General features: G+C 52.6%; 2 long non-coding RNA genes across 5 annotated transcripts; one reads left to right on the top strand and one right to left on the bottom strand.

Moving 5' to 3' along the window:
* Positions 1-434: 434 nt before the first annotated feature.
* Positions 435-16657, bottom strand: LOC120239307. Of its 4 annotated transcripts, none has more exons than XR_005530399.1 (4): positions 15868-16003; positions 14686-14904; positions 10060-10308; positions 435-5902 (listed from the first exon to the last, which is right to left on the bottom strand). It is a non-coding gene; the product is annotated as an uncharacterized LOC120239307 (long non-coding RNA). The 4 variants fall into 4 exon arrangements; XR_005530398.1 differs by lacking the exons at positions 435-5902; positions 15868-16003 and adding exons at positions 7930-7989; positions 16486-16657; XR_005530397.1 differs by lacking the exon at positions 435-5902 and adding an exon at positions 7930-7989.
* Positions 5900-10427, top strand: LOC120239306. The gene is made up of 4 exons (XR_005530396.1): positions 5900-5953; positions 7850-8006; positions 9034-9145; positions 10140-10427. It is a non-coding gene; the product is annotated as an uncharacterized LOC120239306 (long non-coding RNA).
* Positions 16658-17220: the final 563 nt, after the last annotated feature.

The raw sequence follows: 17220 nt of genomic DNA, 5'->3' as shown, positions 1-17220 counted from the left end.
AGCAGCAGACTCGCAGGTGAATGCAGGGAGAGGCACCGTGGGAGGGTGACCCCGTCCCCGAGTGTGCAAAGGTCTGGGAATATGGAGACCTCCCACAGAAGCATCAGCGACCCCATCCCATGAGTGGGAGTAATATGGGGGTAAGTTTGCAATTCTGCCTGTATCTTAAAAAAATTTTTTTAATGTTTATTTTTGAGACACACAGACAGAATGTGAGCGGGGGAGGGGCAGTGAGAGAGGGAGACACAGCATCCAAAGCAGGCTCCAGGCTCTGAGCTGTCAGCACAGAGCCAGACGCGGGGCTCAAGCTCACAGTCTGCGAGATAATGCCCTGAGCCAAAGTTGGACATTTAACCGACTGACCCACCCAGGTACCCCCTGCCTGTATCTTTTAGAAGTGAGAAAACCCCAAAATAAATAAATGTGGCCAAATCTTAGAACAGAGGTCAGAATTTATTCAGTAATACAGTATCTGTATTAGAGAGAACATGTTATGAATACAGGCAATTTTTACGGGGGGCGAGGTACAGGGGCGGGGCTCCCGTCCTACTAAACACTGGAACATTCCTCTTACAGAGAATCCTGATTTGGGGGGGCATCTGCCAGCATTTTAGTACCACACGGAATCAGCTCATTCACAAGGAACAGGAACTCTACAGATGCAATAAATGTGAGGGCTTTCAGGGAAGCAGAGCTCATTCAACGTCAGAGAATTCACACTGGAGAAAAACCACATGCATATAATGGCTGTGAAAATGCTTTGACGGTGCTCAGAGCTAATTAGACATCTGGGATCTCAGAGCAGGGAGGTGCTCTGTGGGCATAATTGGTGAGGGAGAGCCTTCAGCCCGGGTTCCAGCCTTAGACAACGTCAGCTAACTTAGTGGGGACATGAGCCAGTCACGTGCAATGACTAGGGCAAAGCTTGGAGCGTATTGAACACAAGATCACTCATCCTCGGGAGAAGCCGGTGAGTATAATCAATGTGGAAAATCGCTTGGGGATCGTGCAGCCTTTTCTCGTCACTGGAGAATTCACGGGAAAGACACTCTCGTGTCGCACAGACTGTGGGAGAGTGTTTAATCTGTAATCAGGCTAATTCATACTGAAGAAAAAAACCTTGATTACCAAGAGAGAAGAAAAGCCTTTGGTTCTCTTCCTTATTGGATTCAGAGAAACCCTTGCAATGTATGGGACAACTTGGGGGAGGGGGGAGGAGCCAGGGCTTACTAAGTATATCACATTGAAGCAGCAATCACATCAAAGGAGGAGGTTAAACTTTTTGCTTCATCCACCCTAGCACTTTCATTCTTTTCTCTATGTCAGGAATTTTGTTTTGTTTTGCTTTTGTCTTTAGTGACTTATCTTCCTAATAGTATCATGGCTTTTATATGCTTGGCTTATAATTCTACAAGGTATTCTATACACTTCTGCAAAATGAAGTAACCCAGCAGGCAAACAAAAGGGTTGGCTTGGTTTGGGCCCCTGGGCAGGGAGGACCCCTGCAACACGCAGAGGGCACGAGGCTTAGTGGCAGAATCTGCTGGTCACCAATTCGAATGTCATTGCAACATATCTGTGTTTGCGCCCCACTCATTTGATGGCCTTCCAGGGGCCAATCTTTACTACTGATGACCTGTGGGTGACTTCTCTCAAGTTCTGACTGTGGGAGGAGGGTGCCAGTGTATCTTTGTTGTGTGTCTGAAACCGGAAATCGAAAGAGGAAGGCCAAGAGTTCTTGAGTTTAACTTCTCATTTCATGAGGGAAGGAAGGACCACACATTTTCTGTGGTGTTACTGAAGAAGCACGCCCCGCCCCCGTCCCTGTCCCCACAGCTTGATCAGGGCTGGGGCTTCATCTAGTCCTTAGCAGCCCACTGCTGCCTTTCTCCTGGGCTAACCCGGATTATCCCCAGACGAGGCTTCAGTGTTTCCTAAAGACATTGCCTTCCGCTTTCTTTACTCTCCAGCTGAGGCAGAAGAGATTCAGACCTTGTGCATTTCTGGCTCCTGGCTTTGCTGAGAAGACAGGAAGAAGTGGTGGAGAAAAAGGGACAGGTGGAGAAGAGAGAGTGAAGAGTGTGGTGGTTAGGGGGGCGCCTGCACAGAGGGCGAACGGCCACAATTCAGGCCACCTTGTTCCTCAGAGGATCTAAAATGCCTCTAGGAGTAGCTGGAGGGTTCACTAAAGCCTAGTTTCCCCGGTTTAGCTCCAGTTGCCATAGCCCCTCCCAGCTAGTGCCCGGCACTTAGAAAACCCTGCTGTGCACCATGGTCTCCTGCAGAAGCCATCTGACCCTCCACCATCTGCCCGTTCCAGCTCGCTGCTCCGTGTGCTTTCCATGGCTTCCTGGCCCATGCTTAGGCTCTCCCCCTCCCCCTCCACTGAACTTGTTCATCCACAAATTCATCACTGAGCCCCATTTTAGAAGACTCGTCTCCATGTATCTAGAACTTTCCTGAGTCTATCTTTCCTCATTTGTGTCCAACAGGCCCTGGGATTTGGGACGAAGTGCTGGAACTGCTCTGTAGGCTGTGAGAAATCTTGACCTGTATTTCCTACCATGGAAATTAAGATTTCCACTGGCTAAGTTTGGGGTAGGTTTCCATTTGTATCTCAACTATGGGGCTCTAAGGAGTTGATGATGGGCAGGTTCAGAAGAATGCCATATTGGTTAAGAATGCCTTAGTTTCAAATAGCAGAAATCTGCTTAGAAAATAAGGGCATCTAATTAATATATCAATAAGACTGGAAATTGGTGGTTCCAGGATAGGTATAGTGGCTCAACGATATCATCAGGGACCCAGGCTCTGTCTGTCCTCTAGGCCAACCTTGGTATGTTGGCTTTTTCCTTGGGTCTGGTTGCCTCTAGGTCTCAAGATGGTGGCTACAGTCTTAAATATCATGTCCTCCGACATCCATGTTCAAAGCCGGATGGAGGGACAGGCCTCCTCCCTTTAATCAAAAAGCAAAGCTCTTCCCAGAAGGTTCTCGAGCCACTTTGTTATAATTTGTATTCTTAGGACCAGGTCACATGCCCACTTCAAAGCCACCTGACAGCCAAGGGAATAAACAGGCTTGCTGCCATGACACCCATGGCCAGGCTGGGCCCCGGGACTGGCTTCCTCCTCGGCCTCTTACAGGCCTCAGCTCTGCTCTCGCCATTCCCTCCTTTCTCCCCTTGCCAGTAAAAGGCTCACGGTTCCCTCCTCGCTCAGTATGTTCTCTCACTTCATGGCCTGTTTCTCTTCTATCTCCTGAGTTTCTTCTTCAGTTTAATCCTGGCCAGCAGACTGGTCCATCCGGGCCCTACTGGCCCTCACGACATCCTGTCATGCGCTGTGCCGCTGTCTGATTTTTTGGTTCAAATGGCCTCAAAGGGGAATCTGACTGGTCTGACTGGCATCCCTCGAATTTTTGAGCCAGCCAGGGGACTTCAAAAGTGATTGGGCAGCTCTACTGGGTCCTGGTCCTCCTGGGGGGAGGGAGGGGGGAGGACGCAGGGTCATGTGGTACAACACAGCCCCCAGCGGCAGCATCCCTGCAGTAGGGGCTTGGGGCAAGGCACGTTCTGTGGCAACAAAGAGCACGGATCAGATTAAGTCACTCTGTGAAGAGAGAGGCCACCGGGAGAACACGGAAGCACCGGACACATGAGTGTAAAAGCCGTTTTGGGCATCTCAGCCCCATTTCAGCAGATGCCCCATGAAGTGGAGGAAGCCAGCTGGCACATAGAACCAAGGCCCTGAACTCTGGCCACAGTCCAACCATCTTAGCCAAATCCAGCCCCTGGGCCACTCCAGCTGAGGCCCAGACACGGCGCAGCAGACCTAACTCGTTCCTGTTCCACTCGACCCACTTCCCTGACTTGCAGGATCGCGAGCAGAATCATAGATTTCTGCATCTGCCGTGACTTGAGCGGCTCCCCGAGTTGCCACAACAGAAATTCCAGTGGCTGCTGGCAGGAAGCGGGAGGTCTCTCATGAACGTGACCATCACCGGCATCGGGAGGTTCGGTGCCTACTAGACTTGGTCTCTTAGAAACTATTTTGTAGCTATGACAGGCTGCAGAAGGGATTGTGGAAGGAGGCCACTTTGACGCAGCCACACAACAGAGGCAGAAAGTGGGCTGGCAATTCCGGCGACGCAAGGAACAATCCCGCGATGGGCCACACGAAACCTTCCAGCACTGAGCCCCTGCGCCTCCGCTTGGCAGCTGCATGCTGTTGGGTGAGTTATTTAACCCAAGTTCCTTTAATCATTCTAGCACCAGGACAGGAGCATCCTATTTTCCAGGGCTGTAGGGGGGGGTCATGAGATGGGCCTGAAGCCCTTGGCAGCATGGCTGCTGCTACGGTGAGAGCATCACACACGGGCAGAGAGGCTCAGGGCCCCAATGGGGAGAACCGGTGCTGAGCGAGCAACCGAGGGCCTGGGTTGGCCTTTCTAGAAGCAGGGCTCTATGGGTGTCCTGCACAGGGTGGGAGGCAGCAGGGAAAGGGGGTGCCTTTATATATCACGAAGCCCTTTACGGCTTTCCTTCCAGACCTGATTTCTTGAGCCGTTTTCTAGAAGCTTCTGGAGCAGCCTTGCCAGTTGGCTAGGAGTGCCGAGCTCAGAGGCTGCCCCTCCAGCGCCCTGTTCCCCCAACGCCTTCACTTGATTAGCCATTTCCACGCCTTCTACCTGTCTGTACGAATTTCTATTCAGTGGGGTGTTGGGATGGCCATCAGGGGAGCACTGTGAGAGAGTATTCCAGAGACCCACTGTAAATACTGAAAATGACTTTCCAAGCTTCCAAGCCTGGAGCAGAGACCCCTGGGGTCAGCTGCACTCCTGCCCAGAGATCATTGCGTGAGCCCAGAGGCCCTCGGCAAGCAGATAAAGAGGCAGCTGCCAAGGGCCCTAGCTTTCTTTTGCCTTCTCTCCTTAACCCTCAGGGACATGCTCGCATCTCCACCGGCTTCAGGGTTCAGCAGTCTAGAAGCAGCCCCCAGCTCCCAGGAGGCGTGGGTCCCGGGGCGCTGCCAGCATCGGGACTAGCTCTCACGATCTGGCCAACACCATTTCTAACTTATTAGCTTTAAAAGAAAGCAGAGACCACCTCCACAGCTATGCAAAACCCTGCATACATGAGGTTTGTCCCTTGTTCACGGGGGAGACGGGGACTCTGTGGATAACGAAAGGCAAGGGGCGCCGTATGCGTTCTGTCCTCAGAACCCAGGCCTTTGCCATACGCCAAACAGGGCTGGGGGACAGGGACGGGTACTTCAGGTCGGTCACCAACACCCGTTCTCCCCGTTACCTCCGTGAACTCCCTGGCTGCCGGTAACTACGGGAGCACCCCCTGCTCCACGCCAGGTGCTAAGCCAGGCACTGTGAACACAGAGATGCTTCAGACATAGGCCCTGCCCTCCAAGAGCCTCAAGTTCATGGGAAGGGTGGTCCCTACATCAGCCAGGACGTGCGTGGACAGCCCTGCAACAGTACCTATCCCTTGCTTGCTCCCTGCCTCGCCCTCCCCAACGGCACCGCCAGGCGGCAGCTGACACAGTGGGGAGGAGGTTGTTGCCAGCCTCTGGTATCAGGGCGAATCTGGCGAGGCTGCCTGGTGTTGGGGGGGGGGTGGGTCAGGGGGAAGGGGTGGCAGCAAGGACGAGATCACCTTCCTCCTTCATGAGCCGGAAGGCACGGCGGGCAGCCGTCCGGGAGAAGGCAGGCCCCGTCTTCAGTCACAGGCACGTCTCCGGCCGCAGCTGCGCTGAAGCGCTTGTCCTTCCGCCTGGACCCGCGGTGTCCGCAGCCACGGCCAGCCTCCACCCCAAGTCCTGCAGCGCTCGGAGGAGCCACGGAGAATACCGAGGATGGGACGAGCTTCTTCCTCACAGAGCCTCCTCAAGTCTGGTTGAGAAGGAGAAGGCGGAGAGAGGTCATGAAGACCTAGAACATGGCGTGAGTGCTGGCCAGGGGGCCTTGTGGCCGGGACGTCTCATGGAAGGCCTGCGGAGCCCCGGGAAGGCTTCAGGGAAGGGGCGGGCTTTGGGCCCCGCCAGGAGGGTGGGCAAATTTGGAGCAGTGGTGGGCCCGTCTTCCAGGGGGACCTGTGACACGGGCAGTGACGGCAGGCATTCAGAACACAGCTGTGGCTCTTCCTGATGAAAGAAAGGCTTCAACCTGCAATGCCTTCCCCTCCCCCACTCCCCCACCCCTGGAGCTGTCACCAGTGGTGGCGGGCGGGGCCTGGTGCGTTGGCGCAGTCACAGTGTGTCGTTTCTTGGGAATGGGGACTTGGTGGGGTTTTCTGTTTGTTTGGTTTTTTTCTTTTTAAGTTTATTTTGAGAGAGACAGCATGAGTGGGGCAGGGACAGAGAAGCCCAAGCGGGCTCCTCACTGTCAGCACGGAGCCCAACACGGGGCTCTCACAAAACGGTGAACTCACGACCTAAGCTGAAACCAAGAATCAAGACACTTAACCGACTGAGCCACCCAGGCGCCCGCCCCATGGAAATGGGGACTTGTGACAGTTTCATTTCCTATGGTGTCATCACAGTGTGAGGCCAGGACTGAGGACATCCTGTTGACACCAACACTCAGCCTGCTGACCAGAACAGAACCACGGGGCAACCCTCGAAGGGGCCGATCCTGTTGACACCAACACTCAGCCTGCTGACCAGAACAGAACCACGGGGCAACCCTCGAAGGGGCCGGAGGGGGGGCTGCGGGCTGCTCCTTAGAGACCAGGATCGGGAGACTTTATGCTGATAAAGGCACCACTTTGGGCAACTACAGACTCGAAGCCCAAACCTCGCTCTGCTGGGGAAGATACATGTGGCCGCACATCTGGGCAGAATTCTGGTAGGATAGCAAAGAATGCATACAGAGGAAACTTTTGAGTATTATGAGTAAGAGAAAATTTCCATTCGTTTCCTAATCCATCCTAGGGAGAGGCCTTGTGAATGGCAGCGACGGAGGAAAACCCTCAGGAGGTGGCAAGCTGCTCCCAGAGATGAGAAAGTCACAGGGGAGCGGCACACGGGGCACGGAGAGCCCAAGCCACGTCAGCCCAAACCTCCCGAGTGCCACACGGGAGAAACCGACCTCTTCTGTGAGCCGAGGAGCGATGCTCTGAGGAAGCACAGACCTCACCCTACAGCAGATGGGCCATTCAGGAGCTAAAGCTTTAAAATGCAATGAATCAAAGGCCGTGATCATCTGAGGAGAAACCAGCCCTTATTCACCCCCTAAGATCCTAACTGCGGAGATGGCTAGTGCTCCTGGGAATGAGGGAACTCCCGGGGGCCCGCAGGGGGCTGCCGCGCAGAAGACGTTTGTATCAGAGAAAAGCACCATGAAAGGAACCTAGAGGGGCGTCTGGGGGGCTCAGTAGGTTGAGCTTCTGACTTCAGCTCAGGTCATGATCTCACGGTTTGGGGTTTCGAGCCCCGCATCGGGCTCTGTGCTGACAGCTCAGAGCCTGGAGCCTGCTTCGGATTCTGTGTCTCCCTCTCTCTCTGCTTCTTCCCTGCTTGTGCTCTTTCTCCAAAATAAATAAGTAGTACAGACTGTCTGTAAGGGATGCAGACGCTCTACAGGAGTGTTTGCTCAGGACTGTCATGCCATGTATTGTCCTTGGGGTCCACAGCACTGAGCGGAAGAGAAAAACCAAGGCTCTGGGGTTCCGTGTTTCTGGGCCTTTCCACGGGGCTACGGTATTTCTTCATCGCCCCTCCTCCTTCCTTGTCAAGTGTGGTGTCACCTTTTCTGTTCTTGCTGTGGCCTCACGAGGCTGTGGCAGGTCCCCGTGCCTTCACATATGCCCCACCTGTCCCGGTGTTGTCCCGCACGCAGGAGACCACTCGTCTGCTGGTGACAGCTGTGACATGTTCCACCACTGGAGAACGCTCCCCAGAGGCGCTGCTGTGACTGGTCATCCACTCAACAGGCACTCTCTCCACATCTCTGTGCCGTGCCTGGTGCTATTATCCGTGCTGCGGACAAAGGACAGGTGGGGGAGGAGGCATCAGTGACAAGTGGTGTGGGTGACCTCAGGACAATGGTAGCACCTCTGAGACCACAGGACAGTCTGTGTTCCCTGGCTTCAGGAGGGGTCTTGGGAGAGCGTGCTGGGGACAGATGGAGGGAGGCAGAGGTCTGACCTCACGACTGTCTGCTGCCCGTCAGGCTAGCACACAAGTTCTCTGAGCAACCCTGCAAGCCTGGTACCCAACAGCTCCGCCCTGTAAATAAGGAAACTGAGGCACAGGCACAGCTAGGAAGTGGCAGAGCCAGGGCTTGACGCTAGGGGTGTTCCACTCCTCAGGCCTCTGTCTCCCCACCGCCACAGGCAGACAACTGCCCTTCAGCACTGCAGCTTCCTCGGGCTGCGTTTCCAGAGGCACAGGGGACAGCAAGAGGCACCTGGTGACCTGGGGAGAGGGGATGGAAGGTGGGGCGTGGACTGGCTTCTGCAGGCTCCACTTCAGGGAATAGGGACAGGCACACTCGCTCACCCCTTCTTCCATTCAGCATATCTGTATGGAACCCCGCGGAGCTCTGGGTGCTGGGGATGTGAGTGAGATTCACATGGCCTTGCCCTCACGGGGCTTCCATTCTGGGGGGTGGCAGATGATCCAGCAGGCTATGGGTTATGCGGAAGCACAGTGGACAGTCACGTAGCCCAGACTCGCAGGGCTGAGAGTGACTTCTGGGAAGGGGTAACGTGCCGGCTAAGACCCAAAGAGGAAGCACCAGCCTGGGGTGCAGAGAGGACGTGTGGGAAGGTGTGCTGTGTGAGGCGCAGAGGGAAAGGGGCACCAAGATGGCCAGTGCAAGGTGACAGTGCGGGCGGGGAGGTGGGTGGTTCAGAATGGGCCCCAAGAAAGCCGGGAAACTGTGACCCTTAAGCCTGGAGATGACCCCAGCAGGCTGGAGGTTCAGCCCCTCCCTGGGAAGCCCCAGGCTGCAACAGCGAGGCGAGAGCTGTCCAAGGATTCAGGCAGTGATTTCTGTCTTCCCCCTCGTGAACCAACAAGGTTTCCAAGAAATGCACTGAGCAGGACTGGAGCTGGGAGCCTCTGGTTCAGGCCCCAAGCAGGAAGCGTCGGATGTGCATGAGCAAGCATCCCCCTCTTGCGGCTGAGAGAGGTATTGCCACCGTGTTCGCATACCGGTTGCGGGGGTGGGGGGGGTGGGGGGGTGGGGGGGAGGAGGGGGACGTCTCAGTCCCAACTTGAAAGGCCGCGGTCCCTGCTGCCCTGCTGGAGGTGGGTGTGGACCCCAGGGGGTTCCCCGCCTGTGAGACATCTGAACACTGGACAAAATGTATATGGAGGCTTAGGAACAAGTGCTAGAAGGACAGTCAATGTTGCAGATGACTTATTTTTTTTTTTCATTTTGTGCAGACGTGTGTAAAGTTTTCTGTCGCAGGGGCGTCTGTCAGTTGAGCGTCTGACTTGGGCTCGGGTCATGATCTCAGGGTTTGTATGTTTGAGCCCCGTGTCAGGCTCTGTGCTGACAGCTCAGAGCCTGGAGCCTGCTTCAGATTCTATGTCTGCCTCTCTCTCCGCCCCTCGCCCGATCACTCTCTCTCAAAAATAAACATTAAAAAATAAAAATTAAATAAAAATAAAAATTTCCTGCTATAGACATGTACTACATTTGTTTATAAGTAAGTGTATTACCTTTTTTTTAAGGCAGAATGACAGAAAAGTGGCCCAAGAGGGGACTAAAGTGGAGACCGGGTGGCTGAGGTGGCAGTGGAACAGCTTGGTGATGAGCCGCTGCCCAGGCCAGCTCCCTGTGCCCTTCCATGCCTGGGGAGCACGAACCCGGCCAGCTGCAGGGCCACACCGAGGCCCGTGTCTGGGGACAGGGCCTCCTGAAGGAGTCTTCCCTGATGTCCAGCCTGCCAGGTTGAGTGACCTCGAGTGGTCGGGGACCCTCTCCCATGTGGGCTGATGCCGAATGAGGGCTGGGTCTGCCCAGAAACGGTGAGCTCGCGTGTTCCCTGTACATGGGGTCTGTGTCTGCACGTTTCTGACTCGGAACAAAGCACTCACCTGGCCTCCAGTTTGGGTCACTTTCATCACTGTCATGGCTGCTACTTCTCTCTCCTGCTTGAAACTCTTCTCTTGGGCAGGGCAGCTGCTTGGCCTCCCATCTGGAGGTTCCCTAATGCTGATCTAAGGTACTGGAGCATTCTGAGGCGTCTCCCAGCTCTGGTACCTGTGAAGAGTCACCGTGGGATCTTCTTCCAGCAAGTTCCTGACCTGAGCCGAACACCTCGTCCTTACTCTTCGGGCCACCATCTGTGATCATATGTGGAAAATCCAAATATTACCTGTTTGCTCCGCAAAGAAAGGCCATGGAAGTAAAATGCACATCTGCCAGGGGGATGGACTGAATAAATGATGACGTATAATAGAAATTTACTAACCATACATTTTTTTCTTCCAACTTTTTATTTAAATTCATACTTTATATTTTAAATTTAAATTTTTCTTTAATGTTTATTTACTTAACATTTATTTACTTTTGAGAGACAGAGTGAGAGGGGACGAGGGGCAGAGAGAGAAGGAGACACAGGATCTTAAGCAGGCTCCAGGCTCTGAGCAAACGTTCAGCACAGAGCCTGAATGCGAGGCTTGAACCCACGAACCGTGAGATCACGACCTGAGCTGAAGTCGGGCACTCAAGCGACTGAGCCATCCAGGCGCCCTAATGTTTATTTTTGAGAGATAGAGCCCAAAGAGGGAGGGACAGAGAGAGAGGGAGACACAGAATCCGAAGCAGGCTCTCTGTCAGCAGAGAGCCCAATGCGGGGCTTGAACCCGTGAACTGCGAGATCATGACTGAGCCGAAATTGGATGCTTAACCGACTGAGCCACCCAGGTGCCCCTATATTTTTCATTTTTTTATGTTTTATTTTTGAGAGAGAGCATGAGCAGGGGAGGAATAGAGAGGGGAACAGGGGATTCAAAGGGGGCTCTATGCTGACAGCAGAGAGCCCTATATGGGGCTCGAACTCACGAATCACGTAAGATCATAAACTGGGCCAAAGTTGGATGCTCAGCTTACGGAGCCACCTAGGGGCCCCAATCATGCATTTTTTCATGCATGGTAATGAGGGGTGCATGGAGGGCTCAGTTGGTTAAGCGTCCGACTTTGGCTCAGGGCATGATCTCTCCTGGAGATGCTGGTCTCATCTGAGGTCTAGGGGTCTCTGGTGCAAGCAGGTGATAGCCATTAGATGCCAGACCCTAGAAAGGTCCCAAGGGTCAGGGAGGAGTCGCTGGGGTGGCCAAGGAGGCTGGGAGGTCACCTGGGGACACACAGCAGCAGCTGGACTTACCAACCAGTCCAGAAGCATTTCAATACTTTAACAACCCATCCATCCATTCCAGTGGGCACCAGATGAATGTCATGCTGGCGTCTGGCCTCCCCTAATTCTGTGTCCCACAGATCCCAATGGTGACAGGAGACTCTAGAAGCTGTCCAGTGTGTCACTTATTTCAGTGTGGGAGCGTTTCAATCAAACCACACTTCCACAGGAGGGGGTATGATGTTCTCCTGATGTGGGCATCCAGGAACATGTCCAAATCTGTAAAGTCTGCTCTTGGTTTCTCAGACTCAGGCAAAGATCAGGGGGCGCTGCTGATCTAAGGCAGCAGCCCCCTAGCAGTGGCACTTGGCTTTGCAATGAGCCCTTACAGGCCCATTACAAAGCAGTGTATTGAATTCGGAGGATTCAGGGCAAACGAACAGTGATGTAATGACTGTTCTCTGAAGTAAGAGACAGGAGTGTGTCCAGTCCCTCCACCCTGCCTACTCCTCCTTCGGGCTGGGATGGATGCTTTGTTGGATCGTTCTCTTTGATTCCCAACTGCCTGCCTTTCCCCGGGGCATGCTTCCATCTGTATACCCAGGGTGGCTGGGTCTCCCGGGTTCCCTTCAAATGTGGAGTAGAGGATACGTGACGAAAAGAAGAAAGGTGTGATTACAGTCAGTAAAGGTCCCCGTGAGCCACACCATGGAGCGCGGTGTAGCTACAAAGCTCCCATGCCAGAATTCAAAACAGCCCGATAGTGTGTCCAACGTAACTCTTCAGGGACCGAAGGCCACTCAGCAGTGGCTGGGGCGCTGGTGGATGACCTGAGTCTCTGCTGTGCTCCAATGACCTTACTGAGTTCTGGACTTAAGGTCTCAGGCCAGTTTGATGATCACACTCAACTCCCAGCACAGGGCCATACGCTGTATGTCCCATCTTGCTTTTTTAACACAGGAGTGCCCAGAAAAAAGGGTTGAAGACCCTGACCTGCTCCCTAGGGCATGCCTCGTCCTGCCGCCGGTGTGGAGCTCCCAAGATCTGTACTCGAACTGTGGCTCAAGTGGCTGAAGCTGGTGACATGTGGTGATTCCTGCGGGGGTGGATTCGAGCAGGGGTGGGAAGCCGCCTCCCTCCCAGCAAACTTCTTGTCCTGGAGACCAGTATGAATATTGGGAGCTCTAGAGGCGATCAAGGTAGTTACGTGCTTTTTTTTGTTTCTAAGAGAATGTCTTGTTAGAGCTTTCCTGCTGGTGTATTTTTTATTTATTTTTTATTTTTTAAATGTTTTATTTATTTTGGAGAGAGAGATAGAGACAGCGTGAGCAGGGGAGGGTCAGAGAGAGAGGGAGACACAGAATCCAAAACAGGCTCCAGGCTCTGAGCTGGCTGTCAGCACAGGCCCGACGCGGGGCTTGAACCCACGAACCGTGAGATCATGACCTGAGCCGAGGTCAGTCGCTTAAACAACACCCAGGCGCCCCTGGCCAGTGTATTTTTTAAAAAAGATCTTATTCAAGTAATCTCCATGCCTAATGTAGGGCTCGAACTTACAATGCTGAGATCAAGAGCCACATGCTCTTCTGACTGAGCCAGCCAGTCGCCCCTTCCCCCCAGTGTATTTCTTTAAAAACTAGTCTTTCCTGACCACAGATACCCGTTCACTGCAAAAAATGAAATGTTACATACTTAATAAAAACGTTCAAAGAGAAAGCCCTTCATAATCTTATTTCTCAGAGATCATGTACATTTTTAAATTTTTATCTTATTAAAAAGAAAGTCCCCCAGCTGTACCAAGGTATAGTTGAGAATTTAAAAAATGTATACATGTAAGGTGCAGAACTTGAGTGATTTTGATTCAAGGTGGTTTTAAGATTATTTATTTTGAGAGAGTGTGAGAGAGAGACAAAAAGGCAGGTGGGGCAGGGAGAGAGAGAGGGGCAAAGAGAATCCCAAGCAGGCTTCGAGCTATCAGCATGGAGCCTGATTTGGGGCTCAATCGCATGAACCTTGAGATATGACCTAAGCCGAAATGAAGTGATGGATGCCTAACCAAGTGAGCCACTCAGGTGCCCCTACTTTGATTCAAGTTTTGAGAAGTTATTTTAAAAATGAAATAACTCAGTTATATTAAGTGTAACTTGTATCTACTGATATGACTGTACTTCTGGAACTTTTCCCTCAATGTCATAGTTTCAAATATTCTGTCTGGTTGTCCTCCGAAGCCATCAGAACAACCCCAAAGTTCCAGTTTTCTTTTTTCTTTAAAAAAAATGTTTTTAAATGTTTATTTTTGAGAGAGAGAGAGAGAGAGAGAGAGCGAGCGCAGGCAAGGGGCAGAGAGAGGGAGACACAGAATCTGAAGCAGGCTCCAGGCTCTGAGCTGTCAGCACAGAGCCTGACGCGGGGCTTGAACTCACGAACCGCAAGATCGTGACCTGAGCCAAAGGTGGACACTTCACTGACTGAGCCACCCCGGCGCTCGCCCCAGAAGTCTCAGTTTTTCTGAATCCAACCTAACCTCTTCCCAGTGGCTTCTAGCTGAGCCGGGCAGTTCTCATTCCTGGTCTCTTACGAAGGTGAGGCCAAGGTGTCTGCTGAGCTGGAGAATTTTTCCAAACTTTGCATTTGTTGTCTCCAGAAATAACAAGTTTTCTAAAAACAGCCTCCGCTGGCCTTTCAGCAAGAAGAGATACAGTGAAGTCAAGAACACAGCGACTAAGGAGACCCAGGACTGGGCAGCTCAGCCAGAAATGTGAAACCGACTCATGTGATAGAAGAATGTGTCTTTCAGAGTACGGTTTACATTTCAGTGGCTTAAGTAATGACTTAAATGAAGCACATTGTGGTAAAACTGAGAATCAGAATGTCAGGAAACAAATCAACCTAGGAGATGATCCTATGTTTCATTCCATCAAATGATCGAATTTGATCCCCAAAGGCACCAGGGAAGAGAGAAGAGGAACACGGAGACATGGTGTTGGGTCAAAACCAACGTGACCCTCATTTTCTTTGGAAGACCTACCCCTCCCTATCTCCAGAAGTTAGTTCTCTCCTCTACCTGCTGACCTGGTTCATTTACTCACTCGAGCCCTCCAGCATGGCTCCTACCTCCTTTCCATCGCCTGGGGGTGGGGGTGGGGGTGCCCTCCCTGCCCCAGCCCTACTGCCTCTGAGCAGGATGGCTGTGAACTGCTTGAGCACCAGCAGCTCCGGGATGGACAACTTGCAGACCATCCCTGTGCCCTCAGCCACTGGCGGGGGCTCCTGGAGCCAGCTTAGAACCTGGTGAGGTTCAGGGCTTCCAGGTCTTAGAACTCTCTGAAGTGTGGACTGGCTGGCTTTCTGGGAAGCTGATTACCTGGCAGCCATGGTCTCTTTCCCCTATGACTGGTCCTCTGCTTCCACGTTCATGGTCAAAATCCTGTCCTGCTTCTGAAGGATCCGGGGGTGTTGGGACACAGCCCTCCTCACTGCTGTGGTCATTCTTGCCTGAAGAAGTCCTCAAGGAGGCTCGCTTATGCAGTGGGAGGGTTCGTTTCAGAGAAACTCTTCCTGAACGTCTTATTTCAGAAACTTTCTGAAACACAACAGAATGAACCAAAAACCCCTTGATTATGGTCCTTTTCAATATCACTACAGAGAATAAAAGAGTACAATGCACTCTCTGGCATCCCTCACTCAGTTTTCATTTCCTGCTGTTTTCTCCCCTCTGGCCACACAAGCGAATCTCAGACATCATTTCACCCGTAAAATCTGTTGTAGATGTCTCTAAGACACGTTTCCTTTTTAAAGCATAATCCTAACAGCCTTATCACAACTAAACTTTTTTTTTTAATTTTTTTTTAAATGTTTTATTTATTTCTAGGAGAGAGAGAGACAGCGTGAGCAGGGGAGGATCAGGGAGAGAGGGAGTCACAGACTGAAACAGGCTCCAGGCTCTGAGCTGGCAGTCAGCACAGAGCCCGACGCGGGGCTCGAACCCACGAACCGCGAGATCATGACCTAAGCGAAAGTCGGACGCTTAACCGACTAAGCCACCCAGGCGCCCCTCAACTAAACTTTTTAAACAGTAACTGGTTTCACCCATCAACGCTCACATTTCCCTGATTTTTAAAAATTGCACAATTGGTTATTAGACCCATGATCTGAAAACAGTTTACAGGGATGCTTTTGGCTGATTAATCTATAGGTCCACTTCCCTCGTTTAAAAAAAGAATAATTTTTTAAATATCTTGTAATTTGTTAGAAGTGCTTCAGCTGCCTGTTAGAACGAAGTGACACTTAAGAGACATTTGGGAGCCAGTTCTGTGCCAGGCACGGTGCTCCGTGATGTGGAGAGAGGCGTGAGCACACAGACAAGGGCCTGACCCTCTCTCTGGGGTAGATCACGGACTCTCTCTGGGCTTCGCCCCCCCGCCCCCCTTCTCTAGCAGAAGAGACCGGACTAACTGCTCCCTCGAGGCCCCGCTCTGATGCCGCTCTCATCGCTACCACCCACTGTGCCCACTGTGCTAGCCTCCGCACCACGCCTGCCAGCTACCTTCCCCGGAGCCGGGGCCGACACCCCGCCTTTCCCGGAAGCTGCCCTCCTGCCTGAGCTCCCGAAAGCCGAGGCAAAGCCATCTCTGTCGGAAGGGCGGGTCTGGCTGCGACTCCCGAGCGTTCTCCAACCGCGGGGGCGAGTAACTGTCGGAACTCCGACCTCAGCGCACTGGCCCGGCTCCCACCCAACTACAATTCCCAGAGGCCTCTTCGGCGAGCCGGTCACCGCGGAGACCGGCCGGGCTCGTGGGTTCTGCAACCGTCAGTGGCCTGGGCCTGAGGAACAGTCCCCACAGCTTCCAAACGGACAGGTCACGTGTCCCTGACACCCAGGCCTTGGTTCTGGGGTCCGAGGAGACGGGACCCTTACGCCTAACAGAGGCCACGGGAAGACGGAACTACATTTCCCAGAGGGTCCCGGGCGCACTCCGTTCTGGTTGCGCGGCACAGAACCAGTAACACCGACCTGTTGCTAAAGGAGACAAGTCCCGAGTATTTGGGCTCCTGAAGCCTGTGAAATGAGGAGCGAGACACAGAAAAGAGGGATAGAGGAGGAAAGGAGAATGGGAAATCTGGTTATGAAGCAACTGTAAGCAGCACATCCCCGTCTGTTTACCTTTTCCACGGACGCTCAGGGTCGAAGGGAGCATCGCACAGCCCTCCGGGAAATGCAGACGACGCTGCCCTAAGGACTATGGGAAATGTAGTCATTGATTAACTGTCACTCCCTTGAGCACCTGCGAAAAACCAGGCGCGCCGAAGATAGGGGATTAAACTCGCCGCCTTCTTTCTAGTCCACCCAAACACAAATTTTACTCCCTACGTTGTTACAGAACTTGTCCTGTTTTCGATGCTCTATTTCAGACACCCTGCATTTCCTAGACAACCTGCCCCCAGTCGTGTTCCCCTACGCGGCCACCGAAGTAATTGTCCCTATTCTGTTTAGGGCTCTTCAGCGGCTAATATAATCAAGTCCAGGCCCACGCTCCTTAACCGACATATACGTTTGACCTAACTAACTGCTTTGCGCTAGTTTCCTCATACATAAGAACCATTCTTTTTAGAGGGCACCTGGGTGGCTCAGTCTGTTTAGCCTCCAATTCTTGATTTCAGTTCACGTCATGATCCTAGGATCATAGGATCGAGTCCATTGTGGGAGCCTGCTTAAGATTCTTTCTCCTTCTGCCCTTCTCCCCTACTCACCCTCTCGCTCTCTCTCAAAAAAAGGACCATTCTATTTAAAATGTTCATCTAATTTGTGATTGATACTTTAAAACCATTGTCACTTTTTTTTTTTTAAGTTTACTTATATGTTTTGAGAGAGAGAGGGAGAGAGAATCCTAAGCAGGCT

This window comes from Hyaena hyaena, unplaced genomic scaffold (genome assembly GCF_003009895.1).
Source record: "Hyaena hyaena isolate Hyena2069 unplaced genomic scaffold, ASM300989v1 scaffold_228, whole genome shotgun sequence".
NCBI lineage: Eukaryota > Metazoa > Chordata > Mammalia > Carnivora > Hyaenidae > Hyaena > Hyaena hyaena.
Note: the sequence above shows the minus strand (reverse complement) of the source record. Positions and strands in the feature narration are given on the sequence as shown.